We start from the raw sequence: 9,039 nt of genomic DNA, 5'->3' as shown, positions 1-9,039 counted from the left end.
ACACTATAAACAATCAATGAAAAGACTTTTACTTTGAAAAAATAATTCTGACATCTTGATAAGCATGTAACATTACTGATCAATAACCAGCATTCATCGATTTAGTGAAAACACCTAATTAATTAATCACATAATCATTAGCAGATATTGATTAGCTTGTCAGTCAACTGCTGATTAATGTTACATATATTTATTGATCTGTGACGAACTTGATAGAAATGATTTATTGATCTTTTTACTTGCATTTGTACTTAGATATGACAGTAATCAATAATTACTCTCACTGATACTCATTGATCAAATCAGTAAAAGTGATTGTTGACAATTAGTGAACTGACACTGAAGAATCAGTAAGTGTCATTATTGATCATTGTTATATGATAGGTAATAAACTGATCTGCAGTTATGGATCTTACCGGCAGTTTATTGATCAGCAGCGTGGTCTTGCTCCACAGGTCTCGGATCAGCCCGGCGGGGATCCCCTGTCGGCAGGTGAGCCCCTGCTCGGCTGTTGCCGTGGCAACACGCCCAGCAATGAGGCAGATGAGCAGAGCGAGAGCAGAGGTCCTGACGACGAGGAGAGACATCTTTGAGTGCAGGAGGTTCACTCCCCTCTGCTACATTTATACCTCCACCTCCTCTCTGCCATCCTCCACCTCCACCCCCCCCCCCCCACCACCCCCCCCACCTGTTTCAGAAATTTCACTGACTCACTCCCACAAATTCCCAAGGAGTCTCCTCACTGATGTCACCCCCCTTCCTCCTCCCCCTTTCCTCCTTACTCTTCTTTCTTTTTCCTCCTCCTCTCTTCTTCTTCCCCTCGCTCTAACCCATATCCACTTTCCTTTTTCTGTTTTCACCTCTTCTTTCTCCTCTTTATTTTTTCTCCCTCTCTCTTTCCCCATATTTTCCACTTCCCTCCCTGTGTTTTTTTCCTCTTTTCCTTTATTTTCATCTCCTCTATCTCCTCCTTTTCCTTCTGTCTTTCTTCCCTCTTCCTCTTTTCTCCTCTCTTCCTTTTGGTCTTTCCCCCTTTCACTGCTTTCTTCTTCTTTCTCCTCCTTTTCTTATTTATTTTTTCCTCCTTTCCTTCTGTTGCCCTCCTCCATCTCTCCTACCGCCTGCACACTTTGCTCCCTGCCCTCCCTACTTTCCTCCTTTTTTCTCCACTTCTTTGCTGTTTTATCTTCTTCTTCCTTCTCTCTTTCTCTTCATTTGCTTCCTCTCTCTTTATTTTGAATGTTCCCTCCTTTTTTGCTCCTCCGTCCTGTCTTCTTTTGTCCTCTCACTTGACTTTCTCCCCCTCTCCTCTTTCTTCTTCTCCTCTTGCTCCTCTCCTTTTTCCTCTGCTCCTTCCCTCCGTGACCTCGTCTTTATTTCTCTCTTCTTCTCTTTCTTCTCTCTCCTCTCGTCTGTTTTTCTCCTTTGTCAACAAAGGAGAAAAACAGACGAGACGAGTTCATCTTTCCTCTCTTTTCCCTCTCATTTTTTCACATCCCTCCTCCCTTCTCTTCCTTTCTCATCTCCTTCCCTTCTTGCTTTCCTTCTCCTCCTCCACTTCTCCTTCACCTCCCCTCTCATCTCCTCTATCCTCTCTTTATCTTTCTCCCCTTTCTTTGCTTCGTTCCTCCTTCCTTCTCTCCTCTCCTCCACTGTTCTTCTTCTCCTCCTTCTCTTCTTCACCATCCTCTATTCTCCTCTTCTCTGTCCTCTTTCTCATCTTTCTGCAGAGTCATCACCTACCATGGCGTTGATTGCGTCACTTCCTCTTGGCGTTAACGGGTCTGTTTGGGTTCAACCTGGTTTTGGTGTTTAGATTTTGCGGTCAGATCAAACTAGGTTGCGACTTCTTAGACAAACGGTGACTCAGCGAGTTCGTTTTCCACCTCGGCAGGTTTCAGAAGCCGCCGTCCGACCCAGATTAAAGACGGAACGAAGACGTCAGCACGCCGGCACCAAAGAAGAAGAAGAAGAAGAAGAAGAAGCATACCTCGAGCGTGTGTGTGTGTGTTGTAGTTCCTGGAAGTCAGTACAGTAACCAGGTCAATCAGCCACACTGACAGTGGCTCAGTAAATGCACCTGCAGCACTGTGTGCCAGGCTGTGATGCACCTTTGACGAGACTGATTTTCATTGGATCGTTCGTGCAGTGCATGATGGGAAAGGACCCAGACTCCTGGAGTTGTAGGTATGAAGTAAAAAGTGGTGGAAAGTAACTAAGTACTTTAGTATTTTATGTTTCCATTTATACTTCAATACATTTACTGTATTTTTACTCTGCTACACTTTTATAACTTTAGTTACTTTGCAGACTCAGATTAATCACACAAATATAATCAATCAGTAAATTATGATTATTATGAAATCATTATTCTTGCTGTTCATGAAGCGATCTGATCCCAAGTCCATTACCGTTCAAGTAATGTGGGACAGAATCAGCGGTCCTCGTTGTGTAGTCTCGTCAGCCGCCTGACATCTGAGACACTAATCAAGAGGATTTCTTCCATTGTCTTTATCGTCTTTCTGGTCGTCTTGCGTCTCTTTGTGGTTGTTTTTTGTCGTCACTTCAGCAGCGGTAAAATTCTGAGGCCATTTTCTTGCACTCAGTATTTTTCCTTTTAAAACTTGAAGTACATTTTCTGAGCACTTCTCTCTAACTATCAGTCAGTTCATTGAGAAACACTGACAGAATGTGAACAGATTATAACTGATTAGTGTTTTTTAAATCTCTGATGATCAGATTTCTAAGTCTGGGGTGAAGTTTCCTTTGAGAAGCAGGTTTTAGCGTTTAGGTGGACAGATAAAAGTAGGTTGCGTCTTTGTCGACTTCGCCAGGAAACAGTGACTGTGCAGGTTTGTTTTCCACGCAGCAGTTTTCAGAAAGCTGCTGTTCGACCCATTTAGCCGTACGGCTGAGCTGAGTTCAAAACTCAACACACACGACGAAGCGCGGGAACGTAAATCTACGGAGAGGTGTTGCACGGAATAAACAGGTGCTTGACTGTGCATGTGCACATGCATACACGCTTTCCTTCAACATTTTAAAAGTTACTTTCATTTCCTGTGGACCACCTGACCGCCATGATCCAATGAAAATCTTCAAAACAAAGCAGAGTACAGGAGGACACTGTCTCAAAACCAGCTGGCATGCAGGACAATCCAGAGTGTGAGATACAGGAGACAACAGGTGAATGGTTCCAGAAAAATATGTCACTGAACAGGAAAATTTCCAAATTTCAAAGGCTCCGTGTTCATCACGCGGCGTCACACTGACATGAAAAACCTGCACAGTCAGAAAGAACAAAAAAAAGCACCTGAGTTTTTCAGCACCTGAACATTTTACACTCGCAGCATAAAATTTGATGGTGAAGATGGTAAACGCGACAGAAAACCACATTCAGAACCCCACTGACATTTGTGACAACTGAAAATCCAGAGTGTTTCTCAGCTGTGTGTTGTGTGGCTCGCTTTATATGTTCAAAAACATTCAGTCTGTATTTATGTTTTTTAGCTGAACTCCATTTCCCATCAGCCCTAACTGCTCACAGGCCCTTGTTGTTGGTTCTATAAACATCTCGATGACATCATGTGATCTGATCTGTTCAGTTTCAACACAAAGACCAGGTCTAAATATAGATCCTTATCTCTCTCTCTCACACACACACTCAGTGAAAAGTTTGCTGTTGTTTCTCTACTTCCTTGTGTCACCTGTGCGGGAAATCCCGTGATGACATCATGCAGGTAGAGTCCTGGTGGTGCTGCCTCCCCACTGACAGGTAAATGAATTCAGAAAGACAGGTGTGTGTGTGTGTGTGTCCACACACTGATGTTCAGCAGGTATAATGTTCTCACTGTTCACCCTCGGCCCACATACAAGATACAAGAGACCTTAGAAAAAATCAAAAAAATATATCTTTGGCATTTCTGTACATTTATGCTGATACCAAAATATCTATAAATCAATAAACTAATGCTGGCTGCTATGCCAGTATCAGCTGCTTGAAAGATCAGGATCTTCTTCTTAGTTTACTGTGCTAGCATGCTAATATTTGCTAATTAGTACTAAACTGCTTATTCTTTTTTCAGTTAATAGATTAAATAATTTCATTGATGAAATATCCAAAAACTGTGAAAAATCTCATTTAGTTTGATTCACAGTCTGAAAACCAAAGTTCACCAGCAGCAACGCGGCAGCGTCTGAAACTGAGAGAATCAGATCCACACACTGGAGAACCTGAAAACTGCTGAACCATCACTTTCACCACCGACACTGTCGCCATCGTTTGCTGTGGCTCCACTGATCGAATTGTTTGTGTCGTACTTTATTTAAAAACCAAATCCTATAGGTTTGATTGATGGGTGGAAATATGAACCTGACACCGGCTGATGACTGATGTAAACACTTTTCAGTTTTTTCGTGCAGACTTTGCGTGACTGGGGCTGCAAGTACACAATCCTTGGTCACAAGGAGGTGAGGGGGCCCTCCCCACCCCCCCCAAAAGGTCTCATTTATATATGCAAACACACTCATACTGTACAGTATCCATGTGTACACGCACACACACACACACACACACACACGCACACACACTAACACTAAACACTAAGATGAAACCAAACCTACACCATTGAAAGTAGGTAACTAGGTCCCATGTACTTGTGGTTTCTGCAGTTTTCTGCACCAGTTTCATGTATAGGTCAATGTGTGTGTGTGTGTGTGTGTGTGTGTGTGTGTGTGTGTGTGTGTGTGTGATATGATTTAATCTAATCTGATAAAATTGATCATGAAAACATTTCACACGTAAATAGTCATTTTCAGTTTTGTTTATTTATTTAAATGAAACATCAGAAACAGCTGTAAACGTGTGAGTGTGTGTGCATGTGTGTGTGCGTGTGTGTGTGTGTGTGCGTGTGTGTGGAGGTGATGTAGATGAAATGAGCTGATGAACACGGCTTATTGTTTTTGTCAAAACACGATTCATGTATGCAAATGTGCGTTTCACTTTGATTAAGGAGTTGTAATTTGGAGGAGCTGTAATTGTCATTGATAATAAACAGAATCACAGTCTTGTTGCAACCTGTTTGTGTTTGTGGGTCTAAACTGTTTCTCTGGTCAGTTCCTGAAAAGTGGTTCTTGTTTGCTTTAAATGAGATGGATCATATTTTCTGTTATTTACCTGATTAAGTTTGTTAGATTTAATTTCAGCCCCATGAACCGTTCAGATAGTCGAGTAGAAGCCTGAGCAAAGTAAAAACCAGAGGATCCATAAAGTCTTAACTTGGCCTGAAACAATACAAGATAATTTATCTGTTGATCGGGGAAAATGGAAAAACTCGAGTAAAGTTAAAGAACCTGAAAACTATTTCAGTTCAACATGAACATTTTCTCACCAGTTCAATCTCATGTTAAAGTAAACTCTGATATTGAGGAAACAGTTTAACCTGCTGATAACTGGTGAAAACGGGTGAACTGGTCACAGATCTGTTCACCTCATCTCGATCTGACTGGTCCAGCTTTAGAATGAGGCCTGAGGCCGAGTCGTCTCAGAGTTCAGGGTTAACGCCTTCAGAGCGCTCACAGCACACCACCACCTGTCGTCGTTTGATTGGACAGCCAGCAGTTTCTTCCTTTAATGTCACCCAAATCATCTTAAAGGGCAACTCGCATCAGCGACGCATGACTCAAGTCAGAACACCAACACCCACGATGCAGCACTGCCACGACTCGTCAGGATCCACCGCGCTTCCAGCATCAACGCTCCAGGAAACCGAAACCTTTCTGCAGGAAGACGTTCGCAGTCGCACTCACTGAACATCCATTTTTGATAAATTTGAAAAAATGTTTTCACTTTGTCATGATGGATTATTGATTGGAGACTGATGGGAAAATGGTCATTTAATCCACTGAAGATGAAATCTACTGCACGTTAAAGTGTGTTCGAGGTGAAGGGGCCTGAAAACAGGACGAGTGATTCACAGAGCGGATGTTTCTGCTGTCGCAGCCAGAAAAATGCACTTTTTTATGTTGGTTAAACAACAACCTTTAACTTTGTAACTTCTCTTTTTTTTTGTCCGTTGTCCTGATCTGTGTCTTTGGACTTTGTCGGATTATATGATCATTTCTTTATTTTTTGGAAATTTTACCCAAAGTTTTCATCTGAAGAACGTTGAACACTTCCTTTATGTTCGGCAGCAGACAGAGAACGTCTTCATGTTTGATCCAAATTTATTTATTTTCAAGTAAATCTTGAAACACACGGTTCGTTCTGCACGTCCACACATTTAAATACTGCAATCAGCCATAACATGGCAACGTGATCAACACCAGAATCCTTTCAGCTCAGGTGTTAAAACATTCTGATCAATAAATAGATCAATAACTAATCAGTCACACTTGAGTTTTTATAAATATAAAAAATGTTAAACATGCTCTAAAATTAAATAGATCAATAAATAGTATAAAAGTTGATGGTATAAAAGCTGATAAATATGATAAATAGAAAAACATCTCTCTGCTCAGTTCAGTAGAAACAGTAGAAACAGTCGAGGCATCAGTGTTAGGCGGCGGCGGCGGCGTTTTTTGGCTGGATGCAGAAATCCTGCAGGTAGCTGAACAGGATGTCGATCTCTCCCATCGCTTTGTTTATACCTTGCTCGCCCCCCATCTGAAGGAGGAACATGTTTGTTTTTAAAATTCATTAAAGATCTGAAAAGTTACTGCTGTTCGATAACGAGCCTCAAAGCCCTGAAACAGAGACGAGCAGCGACAGTGGCTTTGTGTTTCTGTGCCAAACTTCAAGCTGCTGCACTGAAGCTGCATCAACAGGATTTTCAAGTTTAAAAATCTTACATTGGCGAGCTTCCTGCGGAACTCCACAGCGTGCTGATGGTCGTGGTAGTGAGTCACATTCTGGAGAGACAGACAGGTAATGTAGGTTAGCAGCTGTTATCAGCTCAATCTTTCTGTGAGCTGTGTGTGTGTGTGTGTTTTTACTTTCTCTGACTGAAACCACAGGAAGTCTTGATCAATCACAAGAGATAAGATCAACCACAACACGTGTACACTGCAAAAAACACTGATCCAAATTCTGCATTCTAAAAAACTTTACTCTCATTTTCAAATTAAATGATTTTGGTTCGTAAACATCTGATAACTGAACTTAAAGGAACAGTTCGACACAGCAGAGCGGCCTCAGCCTGAACACTCAGCAGCATCAGCAGCTCACAGAAATACACTCACACAGCCTTGAGTCTGCAGGTCCTCGCTGACCCGGGCCAGGTCCGTCCTCAGCCGGTGCATGTGGGAATGCTCGTTGCCGCTGTGAGGCAAGATGTTGTGCAGGTAGTAGTCGAGGATGTTGGCGTGGAGGCAGCAGATCTTCAGGTGGTCCTGAGGTCAGAGGTCAGAGGTCAGGTTATGTTTGGAGTATGTTACTTGAAGGTACTACAGGAGCAGTGATCGAACTGATCCTCACCTGGTCAGTGTTGACTCTGGGCATTAGTCTGATGCTGGAGTCGTCCACTGTCTGAACACTCTGAGCCTGGACAGACAGACAGACAGACAGACAGACAGACAGACAGACAGACAGACAGACACACAGACAGGCAGACACACAGGCAGGCAGACAGACAGGCAGACAAACGTTAACCAGATACATCCAAATCAGGACACCAAAGCCTCTGTTTTAAATTTTATGGAGAAAAATTTGTGCCAAAAAAACTAAATTCCTGTTAAAGTAGAACATAAAGTCAGATTTCTGACATTAATGTTGAAGCTCTTGTTGTCAAAAATTAATTGTGAATTAATGAATAAATTGTCTAAATAAAATAAGCATTCAGAAGAAAATCAAACTCCTGATATTAAAATCAGAATGTGACTAATTTCCAAGATTTATTTTTACTTAAATACAGTTTCAGGATACTTTACTGTCGTACATCGATTTTATTCTACTTCATATTTAGTTTATTCTTCTACTCCACAATATTTCAGCTCCACATGTTGTTCTGATGTTTGTGTGACAGCAGATACTTGTATCTTTGCAGATTCAGATTTTACTCACTGAACATATGATAAGTTTATAAAATATGAAGCATTTTAGAGATTTCACCACCAAACAGAATCCAACTGCACAGTGTCTGTTACAGCATTAAACTACTGTGTAGTTACACAGGATTTAAGCTGACCGCAGTAACAGGAGCCTTTCTTCACTTCAGTAAGACTTTGAATTCAGGACTTTTACTTATAATGGAGTATTATTTATGCGTGGCCCTTCCACCTCTTAGAGAATTTAATTTTCTATGAAATACTTAAAACCTTGGGTCAGAACAAAAAAATTAATTGACTGAGTTAAATTTATTTAGAAACATATATGACATGATGTTTTAAATGAACCACTCACATGTTGTGACACTTCCCGGACGGCCTGGTACGTCTCAGGGTTTCGTAGCGGCTTGCTGAGCGGCCGGTCAACAGGGAGCGCTGTAGCCTCCTCGGCCCAGCCAATCAGAAGCAGCGGCAGGAGGACGAGCATGGCAGCGGCCGGACGGAGGACGGATGTGAGTCTGGCGACGTTGAGCTTCATCTTTGTGGGAGATAAATTCACTTAGTCCTTTCAGAAAGAGGAGGTCAGAGTGTTTTCACCTGTAAGACAGAAACAGGGAAATAAAGATAAATAACTGGTAACAGAAGTGAACAGAGGCTTTGGTGATAAAAGGATGAAGAATTCAGTCTTCTGTCTCTGTCCTCACCTGTTAGTCGATGCTGTTGTGAAGACGTCTCTGTGCCCTGTCTCTTTATACAGATCAATCCTCCGCCCCCTCTGCAGAAATATAGGACAGGTAACCAGCCAAAAAAACCCCAGCACACACACGCACGCGCGCACACACACACACACAGGTCAGTGCTGAGCTGGTACAATCCTTGTTTACTGTCATTTACACAAAGAGGAAATTACCTGTCAGTCAAGGTGTAAGGACTACCTCTAATATTGTTTGTCATCAATTTGATAAAAGGTTATTATGTCACTGGAGTGACATCATT

Source organism: Toxotes jaculatrix, chromosome 22, assembly GCF_017976425.1.
Source record: "Toxotes jaculatrix isolate fToxJac2 chromosome 22, fToxJac2.pri, whole genome shotgun sequence".
NCBI lineage: Eukaryota > Metazoa > Chordata > Actinopteri > Toxotidae > Toxotes > Toxotes jaculatrix.
This window is presented reverse-complemented; position numbering follows the sequence as displayed.